The sequence below is a fragment of the Tenrec ecaudatus genome, chromosome 10, assembly GCF_050624435.1.
Source record: "Tenrec ecaudatus isolate mTenEca1 chromosome 10, mTenEca1.hap1, whole genome shotgun sequence".
Classification (NCBI taxonomy): domain Eukaryota; kingdom Metazoa; phylum Chordata; class Mammalia; order Afrosoricida; family Tenrecidae; genus Tenrec; species Tenrec ecaudatus.
In genome coordinates, this window is record NC_134539.1 from 112464037 (window position 1) to 112475633 (window position 11597).

Here is an 11597-nt window from a genome sequence, read left to right on the forward strand (position 1 = left end):
AAAAACCTGTCATTTAGTGTACATCAAAGGTCAAGAGACTGAAAAAAGGTCTGCCATTTTAGTTATAAGACTTTCTATTGATCATCTGGGAATTGATTAGAAGTAGAAATTCTCAGGCCCACCGTTGTAACCACTGTATACATAAAGATGCTGCTTGCATTTAAAAAAAATATATCTCCAAATACAAAAGGCTTACTTTTTATGATAAATTTCATCATTCATGAGAAACATGAATACACAGTGTAACAGTAAATACATAATGATATATGCTCCCCAATATAAAACTTCCAAAAGGTGCCATCATATATCTAAAACTATCAGTATCCTGGTCAGGGTCTTCTAGATGGGAGTTCTCAGTACCTTAAAAGTTGAGAGCTAGAAAATGTAAATATGCCCAAACTGACTACCAAATAGACCAGAAGTCAGTAAAGACTGCAGGCAGACTAGTTGGGAAAAGATAGCAGACAAGAGGGAGTAAAAAAGCATAATGATAGATACAAGGCAAAAAATAGATATGCACAGAGTTTTAACTGGGTACCCAGAGCACCTGAGCATATATACAAAACATAAGTTTCCTAAGCACTTTATCACAGTGAAGCTACAGATTAGGTGTGTGTGTGTGTGTATATATATATGTATATATATACATAGATATATACATATGTATATATGTATATATATGTGGTTTAACATCCAGAATCTATATATTTTCCTACACCACAACAACAAAGACAAAACACTTCAATTGAAAAATAGGCTAAGAATTCAAATAAACATTTCCTCCAAAAAAGGATATATAGCCAACAAACACAAGAACAGATGCTCAAGGTCATTAGTCATGATATTAACTGCATTTGAGTTCCCATATACAGGCAGATTTGGCCATTGTGATCCATAAGATTTATACAGGCCTTGCCTCCTAGTCTATCTTAAACTGAATGCTCCACTGAAACCTGTTTAGGAGAGCATGACATACAAACCGCCACAGACTGGCAGAGATAGGTAATAGTGCTTGAGGTGCTCTGCCTGGAAATTCCACCCAATTTTCTAGCACAAAGGGCAAGATGGGCAAGATTTCTACCACAACTGCCCTCCATAAATCATTAGAGAGAGGCAAATCAAACCACCACCAGGATACCACTTCACACCCACTAGAACGGCTATAATGAAAATACCAATTATTGGTGGAGAATTTAGAGAAATTAGAACCCGGATCCATTGTTGGTGGAATGCAAATGGTACAGCAACTGACACCAATGGTCGCTTGCAGCACTAGTCACAATAGTCAAAAGACAGACACACCTAAATGAACATCAACAGGTCAATAGATGAAACAAGTCAGTCACAAAAGGACCAACAGTATATGATTCCACTTATATGAAACAGACAAATGTATAGAGGCCATCATTTTAGTACTGACTACTAAGAAAGGAAAGAAAATGGGGAGTCACTGCTTAAGGAGCAGAGTTTCTGTTAATGTTGGTGGAATAACTTGGAAAGGGATAGTTGCCCAGCATGATGAACATAATGAATGCCACCAGCTTATATTTTAAATTGGCAAACGTTTCATTATATATTATTTTTAACACAATAAAATATTTGAACTGTTTTCCTAACAATATTAACCCTCACATATGCCACACAGTCAGATGTTTTCCACTTTTAAAAACTATTGTAATTCACAAAACTGAACTTACCAGAGTCTAAGAATGGGTCACAAAAAGTCTGAAAAGCGCTGGCTTAGAGAAACTCATTATCCTACGATAACTTTTCCTTTTCTATGAGTATCTAATTGAAAAATAACCTTAGGAGATGGGAAAATTAAGATGACAAAATGCCACCAAGACAGGGATTATATCTTATTGGGCATATAATCATTACTGAATGTTTGCTGAACTAATACTTTTAGAAAATACAGTACCTTCCAAGATAAGGACACATCTACAAAAAAAAACCCAACTCACTGCCACCAAGTCTACCGCAACTCACAGTAACCCACAGGACAGAGCAGACCTGCCTCTGCAGGTTTTCAGAGGCAGTTATCTTTTCAGGAGCAGAAAACCTTATTTTTCTCCTGCACAGTCACTGATGAATTCAAACTACTGCTCTTAGGGTTAGCATCCCAACTTTTAGCCCATTTACTACCAGGGCTCCTTATTTTATAAAACGCAGAAAAACTCATTGCCATCCAGTCGACTTCAACTCACTGCAACCCTATAGAACTTGCCCCTGTGGGTTTCTGAGACTGTAACTCTTTGCAGCAGAAGAAAGCCTTGTCTTTCTCCCATGGAGTGGCTGATGATTTCAAACTGCTGACTTCGCTATTAGCAGCCCAACTAGTAACCACTATATCTAAGCACTATACCACCTGGGGTCCTGGTTACATCTACAAAGAACACCCAAATAAAAACTTAGAACATGATGCCTTCATGGATGCCTTCAAAGCCAGAAATAATGAAAGAGTTCAAGGAAATAATATCATTTTTTAATTATGGCACAAATATTAATAAGATTTATAGTTTCATTATTTTCTACATGTACAAAATTTTCCATAGCCCATAACAAAAAACTAATGTTCCATAAGCATTGATTCCTCCTTTCTTCCTTCCTTCCCACCCTGGTAACCAACAATAAATTTTGGTCTCTAGATCCTATATAATTCTTTTAATTTATTATTAATTGGAGTTTATACATATATCATTTCATAGTTCAATCATGTCAATCAGCATTGTACAATTGGTACCACAATCAGTTTCCAAACATTCGATATCATCACCCTTTTACACACACGCACCCCCTACCCTTTCTGGAGATTCTAGAGATTTCAAGTAAGTGGGATCATAAAGTATGTGTCCCTTTGTGACTGACTTATTTCAGTTACCATAATGTTTTGATGATTCATCCATGTTGTAGCGCATAGAAGGACTTCATTTATTTGTGTGGCTGAATTATATTCCACTCCGTATCACCTGTCAGTTTGTTAAACTGTGGTAGTCTGTAGGTTGCTAAGCTGGAAGATAAGCCACTGATATTTCAAATATCAACAGGGTTACCCATGGTGAAGTGTCAGAAGAGCTTCCAACAGATTAGAAAAGAATGGCCTGGTAATCTACTTCTGAAAATTAATCAATAAAAAAGCAATGAATTACACAAAATATTTTCTGATAAAAGGCTAGAAGGTAATTCCCTTAAGTTAGAAGAAACTCAAAATACAGTCACCTTAATAATGAGTTGAACACGTCAACAATCATGAAGATGGCACAGGACTAGGTGACATTTATTTATGCTGTACACAGGGGTTGCCAAGAGTCAGAGACAACTGTACAGTATGAACAATATTCCATCTGCTAAGAGATATTTAGGTTATTTCTACCTTTTGACTATTGTGACCAAATAATTCTTTAATAAACAAATGGAAATACTAATAGGGAAGAAAATTTCCTTCCTTAGTATTGGCTTTATATTCAGCAAAGAAAAATGAAAATTTCTCACAGACTAAAAGCATATTAAATACTACATAGTTTTTTTTATTTTTTAAATACTACATAGTAATACACTATCTACAAAAAAATTTTTTTCTACAAAAAATTTGTAAACTATCCTTATCACCTAAAAATTCCTTCTGAGAAGATATGTAGGGCTTCAAATATATAAGCCAACTTCGAATCTAAATTGTAGAATGCAATTCATTAAGTATCAGACTCCTTGTATTTATTTGTAAAATTTATTAAGGAGTTATTGTGTCCATTATGCCACTTAAATCTCACAACCCTGTGGAATAGACACTTACTATCACCTTAGAGAAAGCTAGGCTTAAAACATTAAATAAATTACACAGTTAGTAACAAAACTAAATGCCAGTTTTACTGTTATTAGTAGCTGCACAGAAAGTTTTGTTCCATACCAACATTTGTCAATGCCAAAACTAAACTGAGCCTATTTTTCTAAATGTTAAAATAATTCACCAACTTCCAAATCTGTACAAAACTATTAAGTAATTTAGGGGAAAATTTAATTCCTCCTCAGCTTCAAAGTTAACGATTAAAAAAAGGAATAGAAAGCAACAAATAATGTAGAAGACGTTAGAGACACTTGTGTGTAAACTGCATCTTCCCTCAGACTTGTATAACCCTCCACATGGAAGATTCATGAGACATCTTTATATTCTGTACAAAGAACAAAACCAAACATATATTAAAATCAGTTGTCTAAGATTTTATGTTGTTCTCAAATAAAAATAAAGCCACATGTAAACAAACAAGCAAAAGATGTAAAGAGATTGGAACTCTCAGACGCTGTTGGTAGGACTGCAAACAAAGTAAGATTGTGGAAACTGGCGTGGCACCTCCTTACAAAGTCATAAATAGATACGATGTGATCCAGTAATCACAATCCTAAAGAAACAGAGTTGTGACATGAATAGATTTATGCACAGCTATGTTTATCATAGCACTAAACAAAATAGCAAAAAGACAGAAACAACCTAAGTGCCCGCCAATAGATGAATGGATGAACAAACTATGGTGAATCCATATACAACGACACAACATTAAAGAATAATGAGAATCCAAGAAATATTTCATAACAAGGATGAGTCTGGAAGATATTATTGTGGGTGAAATAAATTACAAAAAGACATACTGTATGAGACTACTACTAAAAAATTTAAGAGGTTTACGCACAGAAAACAGCATTATTTGATGATTACCAGGAATTGGAAGAGAGGAAGGAGTATTCAATTAGGGAATAGACACCTCCCCCCAAGGGGGACAAATAACAGAAGTGTGGGTGATGGGAGACAATGGACAGTATAAGACACGAAATAATAACATATAATTGATTAAGCATTCACGAGGGTAGGGAGGAGCTGATGATACCAAGGGATCAAGTAGAAAGAAAATGTTTCGAAAATGTTGATGACAATATATGTACAAGTGTGCTTAATAGGATTGAATAATGGATTGTTATAAGATTTGTAAGAGCCCCCAATACAATTATTATATAAATAAATAAAAATTAGGGAGTAGACGTGTATTAACTTGGATGAAAGGCAGTATGTAATGGGGAGATCAGCTTAACATGAGTAAGACAAAATAAGGCAGAGTAAATACTATTACATATATAATCTCGTAATAACAACAATAAAACAGTAATGTATGAGTGGAAATATAAGTAGGTATGCAAGCTGAGTAGGTATGAGATGGGTATGGGCGTATACCTGGTTTTTGTTGTGTGTGTGTGTGTGTGTGTGTGTGTGTGTGAGAGAGAGAGAGAGAGAGAGAATATGTATGTATGAAGAAATGCGCTTCAGAAAATACACAAAAACACAGAAAAATGGAATTAAAAGAATGAAATTTTTCAACAAAATTTTTTAAACCCATGTGCGTGTGGAAGGAGCCCTCATAGCGTACTGGTTTCAAGTTGAACTGCAATCTACAAGGTCTGCAGTTCAAAACCACCAGCAACTCCTCAAAAGACTGGGCTTTCTTCTACTCCCATAAACAATCTCAGTAACACATAGGAGCAATTCTGGCCTGTCCTGTAAGATCCCTATGAGTCAGCATCAGCTTGATGGCAGTTTTTGGTTTTGATGTGTGTGTGCACGTAGGTTTAGCAGTGTATCTCTCTACATACATATATATTTGTATAGCTAGAAAAATATCCATGTGTATAAGCATGGGTGGGAGAGGGGAGGTATATAAACTTCTTAGTCATAAAAACCTTGAAGGACTGAGTCACTCGGCTTAGAAGCTTAACTTAAGATCACAATTTCAGGGGACATCTAAGTCAACTGGCATAACAGTCCACCATGACAATGTTCTTCATCCTACCTTGGTAAGCAGCCACTGAGGTCTTAACAGCTTGTAATATCAGGGTTCATCAAGGTCAAATGGCACAAAATAATTCACAAAGAAAATGTTCTATGTCCTAAATTTGGTGAGTAGTGCCTGGGGTCTTACAAGCTAGGGACTGCCCACTCCTTAGAACAATCAACCATAAGAGATCAAAAAGGCAGCATTTGTCCAGGGGTATGATTCAGAAGGCAGGATAGGACAGGAAAGAAGGAGAAATGGAATAAATGAGTTAAAAACAAAATGTGTATGAATTGTTGAATGTAAAATTGATGCTCTCCTCTGAAAATCTTCGTCGAACTCACAATAAAAAGATTAAGTAAATAAAATACTAAAAAGAGGAGAAACGGAAAGGGGAAACACAAGGTAGAAGTGATATGGATGATGTTACATTGTAAGCATTGCAATCAGTGACATAAAATAAATGGCTATAAATTGTTGAATGAAAACTGATCTGCTCTGTAAGCTTCAACCTGACTCTCCATAAAAAGTATTTCAAAAAGCTGTGATCACTCATGTAAAATGCAGCTATTGATGGGTTTCCCTGCTAGAGCAAAGAAGAGTTAAGAAAATTTAAAAAGGAAATATTTGTCCAAAGGGCTAATGGACCACTTGAACCACATCACCCACTAGTCTGGTTCTGATTCCACCACTACCAATTTATCAGGAACATGACAAAAAGTCCTGGGAGAAAAATGCTAACAAAATTCAAAATTATAAAAGACCTTATTTAGTGGCCTGACAGAGACTGGTGGAACCCTCAAGACTAATGCCCTTCAAGCTTGAAACTGAAAACTCACTCCCAGAATCGCCTTACAGCCCAACAGACAGGCTTTCAAAGTGAACAATAACACTCCTGAGGAATATGCCCCTCAGAATAACCTAAGTGAAACAAAAAAACAGCGGCACTTACTCAAAAACAAAGTTAGAAACATAGGAAGGGCAGGTCAAATGGGAACAGGGAGCACAAAGTATGCTGCTATGTTGAGGGAGTAATAATGTCATGAAGCAAAACGTGCATAAATACTGAGTTAGAAATTAATGTGCTCTGTAAACTTTCATCCACACAACAAAATGTTCAATAAATAATGATAAATAAGAGGCAAACTATGTGCAGTTAAGCTTAAATAAATAACTAAGAGATCCCTCACATTGGCATTTTTTGGAATGCTACATATCAACTATGGCCTCCTATGCAATGCAAAAGGTTAACATACACAGATGTTAAACAAAAAGCTGGCAGTTTAAGTCTATCCAAAAGTACCTGGAAGGAAAGGCTGGGTGACCTATTTCCCAAAATTGAGCTACTGAAAACTATGGAACACAGATGCACCCTGACACGCAAGGGGTCACCATGAACTGGAATCAACTCAAAGGCAACTGATACTGGTATTATCTATTACATAAGGTACTTTGGAGTCTGTCTTTTAGTTCCATGCCAGGGTTTTCTTTTGCGGGGTTGGTAAGAGCACTTTTTCACCTTTTATGGGCCACTTAATGTTGTTACTAGTTAAAAGATATAATCTCAGACTGCATTTCAAACAAAAAATCTGCTTCTGACACAAATGGAAGAGATTGATATGGAAATCATTTTTATCATATGTTGATAGATTCATCACAATTAAAAATAATCCTTTCTTCTCCTTCCAAATTTTTTAAATTCATGAAGCTCTTTAAGGTATGAGGAACCTTTAGTGAAATTAAACTTAGCCATATCCAAACCAAAACATCAAATCCACTGCCAATGAGTCAATTCGTACTCATAGCAACCGCATCTAGGGTTTCTGAAGCTGTAAATATTCACAGGAGCTGACAGTCTCATCCTTCTTCCTCAGAGTGGTTGGCAGATTTGAACAGCTGACCTTGAGGTTAGTATTAGTCCAATGCTTACCCCACAGTGCTACCCGAGCATCTTAATGGCCATATCGTTTCTCTATACTTTAAAAATGTAATAATCTTTGAGTAAATTTACTCATGCTTTAATTTTTCAAAGTTTACATTTGATAAATCTTCTTAGTATGAAAGCAACGTTTTATTACTGTCAAGATCATCTTAAAGGGGGAGGGAGGGGAAAAAATGAGGAGCTGATCTGAAGGGCTCAAGTAGAAAGAAAATGCTTTGAAAATGATGATGGCAACAAATGCACAAATGTGCTTGACACAATGGATGTATGTATGGATTGTGGTAAGAGCTGTACAAGACCCCAATAAAATGATTATAAAAAAATCTTCTTTATATAAACTATATAAAGGCCTTGAGTATATAAACTACTCAAGGCCTTTAAAAACTAGCTGATTCTTACAAATTCTCCCATTTATAAAGCATGAGAATTATACCAAATTAACAAATCACATAACAAAATGCCAAAAATTAAGTCATTAAAAGGGAATCCAGAGAAAGAGCCAGTTGTGAAAGAACAGGAAGTGATGCACACTGCCATTTTGTAGATGAATATTTAGAAATATAAGAAGGACTTTACTAATTTGGAGCCAAGCAGACTCATGCTCTCAGTATTCTGTATCAGTGGCATCACAGGTCAGCTGAAATAGCCCTCAAGCAGCTTTTCTTCAATAATGAATTTATTTAAGTGATCATGAATATACTTACACCAGTTCCTACCAGCTATGAAAAAAAAATCTTTTTAGTTTTCCTAAAAAGTACCTTTAGTTCTAACAAGTTGAATATAGCAAGTTGTTTACCTATACCCTTATGTACCATCCTTAAGTTTTGTAGATCTTTTAATAAATCCTTTCTGCCTATATCTTTCCAGGATAAAAGCAAAGTCACTCTTCACTCAGCAATATGCTTAGCTATTCATCTTATTATGTATATATGAATTGCAAACAACAAATTGACAACAAATTTAAACCCCTCATGCAAGGGGGCCTCAAAAAGCTAATGCAAAAAAAGATCATGGAATGTTTCCACATATTTTTTAAACCCCCTTGTATATAGGGAATTAGATTTTATGACATAATTAGCCAGATCAGAGAAAACCCTGCAGACCAGAACATACAGCTTTGTGTCATGAAAATACTCACATGAGCACTGCTATTTATGTTAACCTGATAAACACCAAAACAGAATAAAGAAAAGTACAGTTCCTGAGAAAAATAAAATTATAACACTCTATATATCATATCAAGATTATTAAATGATTGAAACTAATCTACTAACGATACTAACAACATCCTGAAATCCCTTATTTCAAACAGTTTTCAAAATTTAACAAACACACCAAAACACCAAAAAGCTCTGATGGACAGAATTTGATAGCATAAAATCTAGATGCAATGTGAGTATTTTAAAATATCACCATTTAGAAAAGCTACACTACCAAGTAATAATTTGCTAGTAAAATAGCAGGACAACTCATATCTGTATATTTTCAGTCATCTTCACTAGTGAAAAATGTTCATTCACTTAATGTTCACATATAGAACATTTTGCAATCACTTAGCCTAATAGTTGAGAAATAAAAAGAAAAGTATTAACACTAAACTTCAAGATTGCTTTTGGGTTGCAAAAAGCACTTGGCAGGACAACACTTCCAGAATGCTTAAATTATTCATTTCCACTCTACTAAGCATAAACCAACAAGTTGTACTGTAAGTCAGATAAGATGCTTTCTCAACAAATATGGCATGAAGCTAAATTTCAAAAATAAGACTTATTGACCATCGAATACAGAACCATCAAAGCACAAGGTGATTAATGTTCATTATTCTATATTTGCTATAGAAAGGTTTGCATCATCATTCTCAGAAAATTCCAATATCCATATTATACAGACAGTATTAACCCTAAAAACTCAGGGTCCACGGAATGCCTATCAGAAATGTGTATCAGGTCTGTCTGTGTGAGATAATTTTTAACAATTCCTCAAGAACTACAAAGTCATAGGAAGATAAGGGGGGGGGGGTTAAGAGGAAACAAAACCACTTCGTCTGAATCCCAACCTGCACATGCACCCGCGCACGCGCGCGGGTGCACAAGTCAAACCAGTATAGAGAGACATCAAAACTGGTGTAACACAGCAGGGGTCCCCCTCGAGAGGCCAGATCCCTCAACAATAACAAGAATAGATCCTTTCACAATGACTGCTCTTAGGGGAAGGAGACTAAACCGGTACTGTTACCAATTTTAAAATCCAGTGCAAGAAGATGAATCTCTCCCGGGAAGCGCCATTACTTCCCCCCCTTGTCCCGTAACCCCCGCCCCCCGGCCCCCCAAACACAGACACACTCCAGGGTATGAAGAAACAGGCTGGGACTCCTGCAGCACTGCAGTAGACTCGAGCATGGGGAGGGGAAGAGAGGGGGAGAGAAAGGCTTCCATCACCCCTAAGAAGAGGGGCCGAGACCAGACTTCCTGAGACGGGGAGGGGGAAGGGTTGGGGAGGGGACGAGGGTGGGACCCAGCAGCTAGCTCCTCAACCAGGCTCACCAGACACGACGGGGAAACGGCTGGGAGGAGCAAAGGGTCATCAGAAGGAAAAGGGTCCTCAAGCCTCTAAGTCGGGGTGCACATCAACCCAGTCTCCCTGCGCGGGCCACACCTTCCTCCAGACATCCCCTTTCCACCACCCCGGTTTCCGGTGACCCTCGGGAAAGAGGAACGTAATTGCTCGGGCCCCTCAAAGCGGGAGGGTGCTGCGCTCCCCGGCCCCTTTCCCCCCACCCACAGACCCACAGACCCTCCGCGTCGCCCTCCCCCCCCACCGCCCTGTTCCACGCAGAGGCCTGAGTGGGCCAAGTCGCCTCGCCCCGCCCCGTGTCGCCCTTACCCCAAACAGAGGTGCCCTTACCCTTTGGCCGACAGGTCTCCGTCGGGGTAGGCAGCCACAGCCCCCTGCAGTGCTCCGGCAACCGCTACGCTGGAGGCCGAGGAGTGCGGAGGAGGAGGGGGCCCGGCGACAGACCGCCCCCCCGCCCCCCGAGCCCCGGCGAGCCGCTCAGCCCAAGCTCTGCGACAGGGGGCCCTGGGGGCGGGGGAGGGGGGCGAGGGGACGACCTGGGTCGAGGAGGCGCCCTCAGCACTCGGGCTCAGTTAAGATGGCGCGGGGAAAAGCCGGGAGCCGCGGCTACCGCCGCCTCAGGGGAACCGGCCCGGGCCTCGGCCGCCCCGGGTCCTCACACAGCCGAGGCCCTCTCAGTCCCCCGCCGCGGGCCCTCGGCGGGCGGGCGGGCCCACGCACAGACCTTCGCCACCCCCACCCCTGGGAAGGGGGCGCTCACAAAGGGAAGAGAGGCCTCGGGCCGGCCGGCGGGGCGGGGTCCCCAGGGGCCCGGAGGCCTGAGGGTCTAGCTAGGGGGCCTCGCGCTCTCCGCCAGCCCGGAGCGCAGAGTGAACGGGACCCCTCCTCTCTCCTCAGGCAGGCGCCGGCACCGACTCACTCTCTTTGCCACCCTCCCTCCCTCGCTCTCTCTCGCTCGCTCGCTCGCTCGCTCTGCCTCTCTCAGTACGAGCCCTGAAGCCACAGAGGCCGGCCGCTGCCCAGGTTCCCCCCCCCTTGCCCGACACCACTCCCCTCCTCCCGACAGTCACCCCAGTCTCTGATCTCGCGAGATTTACCGCCTGACAGGCCCGACCCTGCGTTGAGCACGACTGCGTGCGCGTGCCCTCTCGGGAGCGCGCAGATGCTCGCGCGGGGCGGAGTCGCCCCAGCAGTCGGATCCTCTGTCCGACCCGCCTTCACCCCTCTGCTAGCCCTCTTGTGCCACGCGGGCATCGGCTACCTCCATT

General features: G+C 40.2%; 1 protein-coding gene across 2 annotated transcripts in view; it reads right to left on the reverse strand.

Annotated features, from left to right (window-relative positions):
- The window catches only part of TAOK1 (TAO kinase 1), a 105384-nt gene extending 94048 nt beyond the window's left edge, over nucleotides 1–11336 (reverse strand). For both annotated transcript variants that reach the window (XM_075561277.1, XM_075561278.1), the window contains exon 1: nucleotides 10660–11336. The gene's annotated coding sequence lies outside the window, so the exon portion shown is untranslated. The remainder of the gene's footprint in view (nucleotides 1–10659) is intronic.
- Nucleotides 11337–11597: the final 261 nt, after the last annotated feature.